The following is a 12,162-nucleotide window of genomic DNA, read 5'->3' on the forward strand; positions in this document are numbered from 1 at the left end:
ACAATCAACTTTTTATTGGCAAAGTTAGCAAATAAAAGAACGACATTATAAGACACAGGATTCTTACCGACCTTACCAAAAACAGGAAAAAAATGCAACAAATAAATACAGCTTCACACCTCTACCTCTATGTCGACTTCTTACAAAATGTAGAAAAAGCTTCGATTGCACCAGATACACAACAGTAAATCACAGAGGCATTGTTCATTTGAATAGAGAAAGAGGTGATCTCAGGTTTTTCATTGGGTGACTGTTTTTAAAACTTCCCAATATCAGCCTCCGTACAACTATCTGTATTACCTGGTCTACATATTACAGGATGTCCATAAAGTCTCTTTACAATTTAACAAATTTATTACAAAAGCAAATTAATAAACACAAATCCTTAGAAATTTTTTTACAAAATGAAAAGTAGATATTGAAGGTTTTTTTTGTCTCATTTAATTCACCTCTATATGGACACCATTACTTGGATGAACCCTAACCCTAACCCTAACCCTAACCCCCCTTCGTGCTCTCAGGTCAGCAGATCAGCTGCAGCTTGTGGTTCCAAAAACTAAAAAGAAGCTTCGTGGGGACCGTGCCTTTTCTGTTGTCGCCCCAAAGTTGTGGAACCAGTTGCCCTTAGTTGTTAGACAGGCTCAGCCTCTACCTGCCTTTAAATCACATCTAAAAATGCACTTTTTCTCATTAGCTTTTAATCAGTGAGTGACATGTCTGTTTTTTTATGCTGTTTTTAACAGATTTTAATTTGTCTTTGTTTTTATGATGGTTGTATTTTGTTGTTCTTAGCCCGCTTAACACCCTGTGTTATCACCGGTTTTATTTACTTATTTAATCCCTTGTTTTATATTTGGTGTACAGCACTTTGGCCAGCTGTAAAGTTCTTAAAGTGCTTTATAAATAAAGTTGGTATGGTATGGTATGGTATGGTATGGTATGGTATGGTAGCGTAGCGTAGACCCGGGGCCTTTTAAGACTGGGTATCCGGATCCTTGCTGTACCTGGATACGCCCACACCTTTCCCACAGATCTCACGTTCACAACCACATACTGCAGCCCGAGAACGAGTGGGTGTTACAGTAGGAGGTGGTTGTAATATTTCTGAGTATCATTTACTTGGCGTTCTATAAATGATGAGACGGAGCTTAGCATGCGTTGCTTTATTACTGGAAAACTCACGGCGACTGGTGCTCCCAACATTACATATACAGGGTGGGGAAGCAAAATTTACAATGAACATTTAGTTGTTTTTTCTCAGCAGGCACTACGTCAATTGTTTTGAAACCAAACATATATTGATGTCATAATCATACCTAACACTATTATCCATACCTTTTCAGAAACTTTTGCCCATATGAGTAATCAGGAAAGCAAACGTCAAAGAGTGTGTGATTTGCTGAATGCACTCGTCACACCAAAGGAGATTTCAAAAATAGTTGGAGTGTCCATAAAGACTGTTTATAATGGAAAGAAGAGAATGACTATGAGCAAAACTATTACCAGAAAGTCTGGAAGTGGAGGAAGCAACAAAAAACGTACCAAAGCTTTTATTAAAGCTCTCAAATCCAAAATCCTAAAGGATCCAACCAAATCCATGAGAAAAATGGCAATTGAACTTGAGGTAGACAACAAGACCGTTAGAAATGCAGTAACATATGATTTGAAGATTTAAATTCTCATGACTTTCAATAAACTAATTGGTCATACACTGTCTTTCAATCCCTGCCTCAAAATATTGCACATTTTGCTTCCCCACCCTGTAAAAACATCCGACTGGTGCCTATACCAACGTAATGATGTAAACTGTCTGTGCTAGTTTATGACAAACCTAAATAATGATTAAGTCTACTGGTGTGATCTGAATATTACATCACTTCCTGTTTTTTTTGTTTTTTGAAAAGATGAACTCAAAGTTATGTTATTTTCATTTCCGGTTATTTTAAGTAATCAACAACTGAACATTCACTTGGTCGGTGGACAACAGTAGACACTATGAAGTAAGTAATTAGATTGCTTCAGTGTAATAGATCGTTTAAGGGCCGTCTCAAATGCCATTTCAGATACAGAACATAAAATCGCCTTTATCCCATCCTCATCGCCAGTGTGATATGTTTATGTTTATGCATTTGGCAGACGCTTTTTTCCAAAGTGACTTACAGAGGAAAACCAATCAAATCACTCAATCAATCAAATTTTATTTATATAGCGCCAGATCACAACAAAAAAGTTATCTCACGACACTTTATATATAGTCATAGATAACTTTGAAATAACCCAGGTTTCTTACATTAAATTTTTGGGTGTCATTGTAGATGAAAAATTGAATTGGAAATCTCATATTAATCTTGTCTGTAAAAAAAATCATGAAGTCAGTTGGCATTTTGAACAGAGTTTGTTCACTGATAAATCATTCTTGTTTCTTGACCTTTTATTATTGCTTAATTTATCCTTGCACTATTTATTGCAGTACTGTTTGGGCGGCAACCTGTCCCACGTATCTCAATAAGATTCTCCTAATTCAAAAGAAATTTTTAAGAATGATCAGTTTGTCGACTCGTCTGCTCCTCTTTTCCAAAAATTCAATCTTCTCTCAGTTTTTGATGTGAACGTTTACCAGACCTGTGTCTTCATGTACAAATATGTTCACTTAACTCATATTCTTCCTAAAGTTTTTCACAATTTCTTTATGTTGTCTTCTGTTATTCACAATTTTCAAGCAAATTTTCTCTTCCGTACTGCCGAACTTCAGTCTGTCAGTATTATAATATCGAAATATCGTGGACCAAATCTGTGGAATAATCTACGACCTGAACTTCAATCAACATCTACTTAATCATTGTTTAAAAAGCATCTGAAAAGGACTTTAATTCATGAAAAAATGTAAGGCTGTGTATTACTTGATTTGTATTTGATGATTTGTAATGTGGATTACATTTTTATTGTTTTTACTTTAGTTTATTATTTCAGTTATATTGTATTTTTTAATTCTTTTTTTTTTTTTTTTTTTTGTGTATTGTTCTTTTTGGGGGAGGTATTCATAAAAACCTTCTTCTTGGCTTCTAACCTCTCCTGCACAATTTTGTTACTTGTTTGGATGTTGTTGTTTTTTCTATTGCTGTTTTTTATTTTGTGCAAATAAATAAATAAATAAATATAGAGTTGGTCAAAACCAGACTCTAAGCCAATTTACAGAAACCCAACAGAATCCTCCAGGAGCAAACACTTGTGACTGGTAACAGTGATATTTATGAGTATCCTTTACTTAGCTTAGCATGCGTTGCTTTATTACTGGAAAACTCACGGCGACTGGCGCTCTCAACATTACATATACAAACATCCGACTGGCGCCTATACCAACGTAATGACGTACACTGTCTGTGCTAGTTTATGACAAACCTAAATAATGATTAAGTCTACTGGTGTGATCTGAATATTCCAGTGGTGTGGAAGGAATTCTGTAACTATCCAACAAACGCCAAAGTGACAAACTCTTACATCAGGGCTGTCAAACTCATATTTAGTTCATATAATATGATCTAAAGCGGGCCGGACCAGTAAAATAATATAAATAATAGGATAAGAGCTTTTGAGTAAAAAAAAATAAAATAAATTGAAAATGAAAATGTTTACATCTATGAATTGTACTTGAACATAACATGAACAAATATGAACAATCTGAAAATTTGCTATTAAAATAAGTGCAATGTTAACAGTATTAGGCCTCAGTTTATCATTTATACATGTAAATCACAACTTAGAGATCACAGTGGATCTACAAATACACAAAATATTAAATAACAGATAGATTATTATTAAAATTCCACATAATTCTCTTAAGACATTTCAGATATTCACATTTTTTGTAAAAGGCTAGTCTGTAAATGTCAACATTTTTGTGTAATTTTACAGTTTTCCATATTAAAACAAAGAGACAAATTTACAGTTTTCATTATTTAGAGCAGGGGTGTCAAACATGCGGCCCGGGGGCCAAAGCCAGCCCGCCAAAGGGTTCAGTCTGGCCCATGAGATGAATTTGTGAAATACAAAAATTACATTGAAAATATTAAAAATCAAGGATGTGAAAATAATTTTAGGTCAATTAATTCTAAAGTGGATCAAAACAGTAAAATACTATCATAATAAACTATAAATAATGAAAAATGCAAATTTGTCTCTTTGTTTTAGTGTAAAAAATGTAAAATTACACAAAAATTTTCACATTTACAGACTAGTCTTTTACAAAAAAATGTGAATATCTGAAATGTCTTAAGAGAAGTATGTGGAATTTTAATAATATTCTGTTATTTAATGTTTGGTGTATTTGTAGATCCACTGTGATCTCTAAGTTGTGATTCACGTGTATAAATGATAAACTAAGGCATAATATTGTTAACATTGCACTTATTTTACTAAAGAATTTTCAGGTTGTTCATGTTATGTTCAAGTACAATTCGTAGATGTAAACATTTTCATTACGGAATTTTAAATGTACTTTTGCGTGTATTGTAGGATATTTAAGCATGTTTAAGTGTATTTTTTATTTTATGGAATTTACTTTTTTCACGCAAAAGTTCTTATCCTATTGCTTATATTATTTTACTGGTCCGGCCCACTTTATATCATATTAGGCTGGATGTGGCCTCTGAACTAAAATGAGTTTGACAGCCCTGATTTAGAGATTATTCTGATAGTCTTTTACTGGTCTGATCCACTTTAGACTGAAATGACCTAAAGTGATTTTAACATCCTTGACTGTTAATATCTTCAGTGTAATTTTTGCTTTTCACAAATTCATCCCAAGGGCCGGATTGAACCCTTTGACGGGCCGGATTTGGCCCCCGGGCCGCATGTTTGACACCTGTGGTCTAGACCTGGGGTGTCAAACTCATTTTAGTTCAGGGGCCACATTCAGCTAAATTTGATCTGAAGTGGGCCGAACCAGTAAAATAATAACATAATAATATATAAATAATGTCAACTCCAAACTTTTCTCTATGTTTAAGAGCGAAAAATTAAAATTACATTATGAACAGGTTTACATCTACAAACTATCCTTTCAAACAATGTGAATAACCTGAACTGAAAAAATAAGTGTAATTTTAACAATATTCTGCCTCAGTTTATCATTTACACATGTACATTATAACTTACAGATCACAGTGGATCTACAAACACACAAAACATTTAGTAACAGGCAGAATATTGTTAAAATTGTACTTATTATTATTCACATTTTTTGCAAAATTATACTTTGTTTTAGTGTAAATACATGAAAATATTTACATTTACAAAGAGAAAAATTTGGAGTTGTCATTAATTATTTGTTATTACGATAGTATTTTACTGGTCCCACCCATTTTAGATTGAATTAGTCTGAATGTGGAACTTGAACTAAAAGGATTTTTAACATCTTAGTGTAATTTTTGCATTTCTCAAATTCATCCCAAGGGCCGGACTGGAGCCTTTGGCGGGCCGGATTTGGCCCCCGGGCCGCATGTTTGACACCTGTGGTCTAGACCTGGGGTGTCAAACTCATTTTAGTTCAGGGGCCACATTCAGCTAAATTTGATCTGAAGTGAAATAATAACATAATAATATATAAATAATGTCAACTCCAAACTTTTCTCTATGTTTAAGAGCGAAAAATTAAAATTACATTATGAACAGGTTTACATCTACAAACTATCCTTTCAAACAATGTGAATAACCTGAACTGAAAAAATAAGTGTAATTTTAACAATATTCTGCTTCCGTTTATTGTTTACACATGTACATTATAACTTACAGATCACAGTGGATCTACAAACACACAAAACATTTAGTAACAGGTGGAATATTGTTGAAATGGTACTTATTATTAGTCACATTTTTTTGCAAAATTATACTTTGTTTTAGTGTAAATACATGAAAATATTTACATTTACAAAGAGAAAAATCTGGAGTTGCCATTAATTATTTGTTATTACGATAGTATTTTACTGGTCCCACCCACCTTAGATTGAATTAGTCTGAATGTGGAACTTGAACTAAAAGGATTTTTAACATCTTAGTGTAATTTTTGCATTTCTCAAATTCATCCCAAGGGCCGGACTGGAGCCTTTGGGGGGCCGGATTTGGCCCCCGGGCCGCATGTTTGACACCTGTGCCTTACATCATCAACCAAGCGACTGTTCTGTTCACAGGCAATACTTTTCTATCAAAGCCAAAGAGTAGAAGAAATAATCACCTTTATTCTCCCTGATATATCGCCGAGTGGTTCGGTAGGTATGGTGAGTCCGTGCCGCGTGGATCCAAGGCTTTTTTAGGAGACAACAGGAGCACCGTCTATGGTCTCATGGTGATTAGGTCACTTCCAGTCTCAGGTACAGATTGCTTTCACACTACAATGTTCTGTACTGGAATCCACTCAGTCTGTACCCACGACTACTTTCTCCACTGGATTCAGGTACAGTACTCATGCATGGAACATTTGCATTCACAGTGATAAAATGAAGTGGACTTTGGGGTCAAATGGACTTGGATACAGACTTGGATACGCAGTGTGAAAACTCCCTCATCAGTGATATCAGTGGCATCAGTGATTTTTTTCCTTCAGGTCGTTGTTGTCCCGTATCTTTGTTAAATACACAATATCTTTAACCCTTTCATGCATGAATTATGAGAACCTTAATCAAGACTCCCCCCCCCCCCCCCCCCCCCCCCCCCCGAGTAATTCTTATTCCTCTTTGGGCATTAAAAAAAAAAAAAACACAATGCAACTGAATTTTTTTATGAACCTATTTTTCATGGAGTTACAAAAATGTCCCCTCACCCGGACTGTTACGCTCGGTCTAGAGGTTGCCGAGACGCAACATGACATGAGACTCCCCTCCCTCCATGTCCCTTAACAAACAGGAGCAAATTAACAAAACGACCAGCAACCACGGAACTGCAATATGAGATATTTATTTACAAAAAAAATAAAAATTAAATCAGGCAAGGGAATCATAATGTTCTACAAAAACAAACGAAGGAAACCAAAATACATCAGTCTTACCAAACAAAACTTAAAGAAAAAGATTCCCTCCTTGTATCACTGGTTTTTACAAAGTTCTAACAAAAAATTACAAAAGGCTGGTCTGCACAGAGGGGGAGATGAAATGAGAGGAGTCTCTTCTGAAGGAATGAAGATCTGGCCTTTAAATTTCCTAGTTCTTCTGTGAGGCACCAATCAGAAGCAGCCAGCACACCAATACCACTCCTGCAGCTCATCCTCAATCAGCTGCTATCTGTTGGAGGGGGAAAAAACAAAACAAAACAGAACACACCCACACAAGGAAGAGAACAAAAAACTATAAAAATACAATAATCACAAATGGCACAGCCCATTACAGAATCAACAAAAAATACTAACCCTTAACATGGACACTATGCATTTAATTTTAGAGGCAAAAAAACCCATGCATTTACTGATATACTGTGTGAAAACTATGAAATAAAAAGATGTTTAATGCTGCTTATCTGATGTTTTCTCACATTTTAACACACTCTAATACTAGTTATTACTCACTTCGCGGAGATAATATGCAAAAAAAACCAACAACTTTTTGTTTAACCCTTTCATGCATAAATTATGAGAACCTTAGTAAAAGTTTTTTTTTTCTTGAGTGATTTTTTTCTCTCTTTAGGCATGAAAAAAACAATGCAACTGAAATTTTTTATGACCCTATTTTTTATGGAGTTATAAAAATGTCCACTCAGCTGGACACCATGCATTTGATTTTTGAAACAAATAAACGTGTATTTAAAACAGATTATCAGAAAGTGATAAACTGTGTGAAAACCATGAAATAAAAACATTTTTAAAGCCTCTAATGCTGTTTTATCACATTTTATCATACTCTAATACTAGTTGTTACTCAATTCATGGAGATAATATGCAAAAAAAAAACAAAACAAAAAAAAAACAGCTTTTTGATTAAGAAAACTGTTAATTACAGTCTAATAACAATTAGCAATTGATTTACACTAAAACATATTACTGCAGATCAGGTTTATCAAGAACAGCAAAGTTTGTTTTTTTCCATTTTATTTATTTATTTAGACAGGGACAATACAAAATATACATTAACCTTAAAAAGGAGAGCTGTTGTGTGCCAGGTTCTAGCACCAGTGCTAATTTCCACCTGTAGTCCCTGAACAGGCTGATGTTCTCATTAAAAAAACAGACATTAATAAAAACTAAAACATTAAAGACAGTAAAAAAAAAAAAAAAAAAAAAAAAGCATTTCTATAACTCCATCTATATAAAATATTCATTCACATCCAACTATTCACTCTTATTCGTCCCACTACAGTCCATCACACACATTAATGGTGTGAATTACAGTGTATGAGATGGTGCATAAGTGTCCACTGTGTTGGCTGATATGGAACTAAAACAACAAAATCCATGAATATACAAGAGAACAGCTGTAGAATAACTGTCCACTGGAGTGACCAGTATGCATGAAAGGGTTAAAAAAGCAACAAAAAAAAACCCTGTTAATTACAGTCTAATAACAATTAGCAGTTTTTTTTTTACACTCAAACATGTTAGTGCAGATCAGGTTTATCAAGAACAGGAATGTTACAGTAATGGTATGAATTACAGGGTATGAGATGATGAATAAGTGTCCACTGTGTCGGCTGATCTGGAACTACAGGGTGGGGAAGCAAAATTTACAATATTTTGAGGCAGGGATTGAAAGACAGTATATGACCAATTAGTTTATTGAAAGTCATGAGAATTTATTTGCCACAAGAAAATGGACATAATAGAAAATGTTTTTATTCTATGTGTCCTCCTTCTTTCTCAGTAACTGCCTTCACACGCTTCCTGAAACTTGCGCAAGTGTTCCTCAAATATTCAGGTGACAACTTCTCCCATTCTTCTTTAATAGTATCTTCCAGACTGTCTGGTAATAGTTTTGCTCATAGTCATTCTCTTCTTTCCATTATAAACAGTCTTTATGGACACTCCAACTATTTTTGAAATCTCCTTTGGTGTGACGAGTGCATTCAGCAAATCACACACTCTTTGACGTTTGCTTTCCTGATTACTCATATGGGCAAAAGTTTCTGAAAAGTTATGGATAATAGTGTTAGGTATGATTATGACATCAGTATATGTTTGGTTTCAAAATAATTGACGTAGTGCCTGCTGAGAAAAAACAACTAAATGTTCATTGTAAATTTTGCTTCCCCACCCTGTAAAACAACAAAATCCATGAATATACAAGTGAACACCTTTGAACAGCTGTCCACTGTGGTGACCGCTATGCATGAAAGGGTTAACATAACCACACAGAAAGAAATCCAGGGCAGTGATATCTGGTGAACGAGGTGTCCAGAGAGTTGGACCATCCCTTCCAATCCACCAGTGTGTAAGTGTTTGATTTAGGAACCCACCAACATGCAGTCCCCAGTGTGGTGGTGCACCATCTACTGTACCTGGAAAAGGATGGTTGGTTGAAGGTCATCCAGTAGTGGTGACACATATTCAGTCAAAACATCAAAAGTCAACATTTACAGTAATTGATCTCTGATTGAAGAAAAATAGACTATTGATTCAATTGCACATGATCCCACAATGTGACTAAAAACTCTGATAACCACTGAGTACATAGAACAAATCTGATTCACATATCAACTGCTTTTGTAATAAGTTTTTGAAACTGTAAAGAGACTTTGTGAACACCCTGTAAATAAATACCGAGAACAGATAAAGAGCTCCTCCCTCAGGTGGGGAAGGAGAATGGCACAAAAAAAGGAAAATACACATTATGGCCTTAGGGTTGTAACAGAAAGCCTATCACACATACAACAAATAAATACATCTAGTTATAGTTATAAATAATAATCGGCTAAAATTTGCTTAGGGGGTCAAATGAGTGGCCATTTTTGTCAAAAAAAAAAAAAAAAAAAGTTGTAAGAAATGCATAGAACTGTGTTGAAATAATGCCAATCCATTTGTGCACAGACTACTGATATTATTTGACAGTGGAAGCTCTATTTTCAGAAATATTGGATTTTGAATAGCACGTGTATGTGAAAACTTTTGCTGGTGGACGGACGTGACATTACCCATGATGCTCTGGTCAGTACCAGTACTTTATTAGTAACAAACTTACTTACTATTGCTAATTCTCCTCTTATTCATAAATGTTAGTATTATGGATCTAAAACAATAACAGCTGACACAAACACACAAAATGTGGCAGTGGACGGATGTGACATGGTTGTTACAGATCCCATCATACTGATGCTCAGCAGCCATGTCACCGTTTACACTAATGATCCCTGTGCAAAAACTAGGATCAGAATTATTTATTGTATAGTTTATCATCATACTAAAGAGTAAATAACAATATAGAATTGTTATTTCTTCATAAAAATGCTTATTATTAGAAAACTGTTGATTTAAAAAGTGATGTGTGACATTCTTAATGTATGTATTGGCGTAACATAAGCAGGATGGATCAGCACCATACTCCATATTGTAACCTGTAAAAATAAAACATGTGATATGTAGTGTATAATCTTGTAAGAAAAACTGGGGAATCTAAAAGAATAGAATATTTGTTTTTCAGGTAAATTCAGTTCAAATATAACTTGGCCATTTGTGACATGAAAATATAGCATTAATTGTGGTGAAATTGGACATTTTTGAGCTGAAAACATAGTTCATATGACCATCAACATGTTGCAACAGAACTGAAATCCTGTAAATTTGCATAACTAGCATTTACCAACACAAAGTTCCTTTGGGGATTCACTTATATTGATTTCTGATGCACAAAGACAGAAATAAGACCTCTAAGCAAGGTTGAATTCATTAGATTAGAACAAAAAGTGTGTCCTTGTTAGGTTTAAAACTTGCTTGAGTTTATCATTTCTAATGCTAAACACATCATTTTGGTTTAATTTTTCAACAAGTGAAACTGTATTCCTGAAATACAAGTGGTTTCCGAAATGAAGGCGTATGCAAAAGTGTCGACCCACTGAACAGAAAAGGTTTTGGTTTTAACTTTGTCAGCCACAGAATGTCTTATCTGTCCCGTGTGTGAATTCAGCGCATACGGACAGGAACTTAATGGTTACATGTGTGAGCGTACAGCTTTTGACAGCGAGATTTGATTTCATAACAGGAAGAGGCACCTCCTCTTTCCTTTGTGATGACTTACTGCTGTGTCACACATACCGTAAACACTGGGGGTTTGTGCTGGGAACAGGCCACGTGGGGCTTCTCACTGTACGTACAGGTGTTACATGTAGAAGGCCCCTTCTGTCAAACCACAACATGGGGTACTGTCACAAATACTGCAATGTCGGTAAGCACCGTCGCAGTTTGAGTCACCGCCGAGTCCTCCGACACTACAGCTGTCTTCTAAAATACCCCCAACGCTTTCAAGACATGAAAGCGTCAAGTCCAGAACACTCTGTCCTATTTATGTAAAGATAACTTAGGTTTTCTTATTCCTCAGAAACCTCTTGCCTGGAAAATCCTGAAACAATAACTTTGGTTCATATTACCTCTAAAGACCCTTACAGTGTAATAGTGGTTACAATAACTGTGTGAACAATGAGTAACCGGTCTCACCTGAAGTGTAATCAGATCCATATGGACTCGAGGTGGGAATACCAGAGTAAGTAACAATACCATCACGTGTCACCAATAACAATAATATAATGAGGTATTATGATACAGTGATTCTGTTGGTATATTCCTGATAGTGAGTAAGAGAAAAGTACCGACACAGGGACAAAAGAGAACGTATTCACTGCTTTGGGCTAATAAAATGATGTCAAAGTAAATAGAGAATCGAGTGTCGAATGGCTGAACATATTAACCCTTTAGGCGCCGGAGATTTTTGTTTGTTTGTTTGTTTGTTTCTAAATATTCAATTTAGATATCAAGATTTCAAAAAGCTGTCTGTTTCATTCAGTTATGTGACGTGTCGCAATATTTTGCGATTTTGGCACCAAAAGGGTTAATAAAATGCTAATATTTGGTAGCTGCATTAATATACAGTATTTATATGAGATGATATGAGGCTGTACAATGGTTATGGATTTACCATTGATTTCTATATTATTATTACCCCGCCCCTGAAGGGGAGGCAGGGGGTGTTGTTTATG

This window comes from Sphaeramia orbicularis, chromosome 20 (genome assembly GCF_902148855.1).
Source record: "Sphaeramia orbicularis chromosome 20, fSphaOr1.1, whole genome shotgun sequence".
NCBI classification, from domain to species: domain Eukaryota; kingdom Metazoa; phylum Chordata; class Actinopteri; order Kurtiformes; family Apogonidae; genus Sphaeramia; species Sphaeramia orbicularis.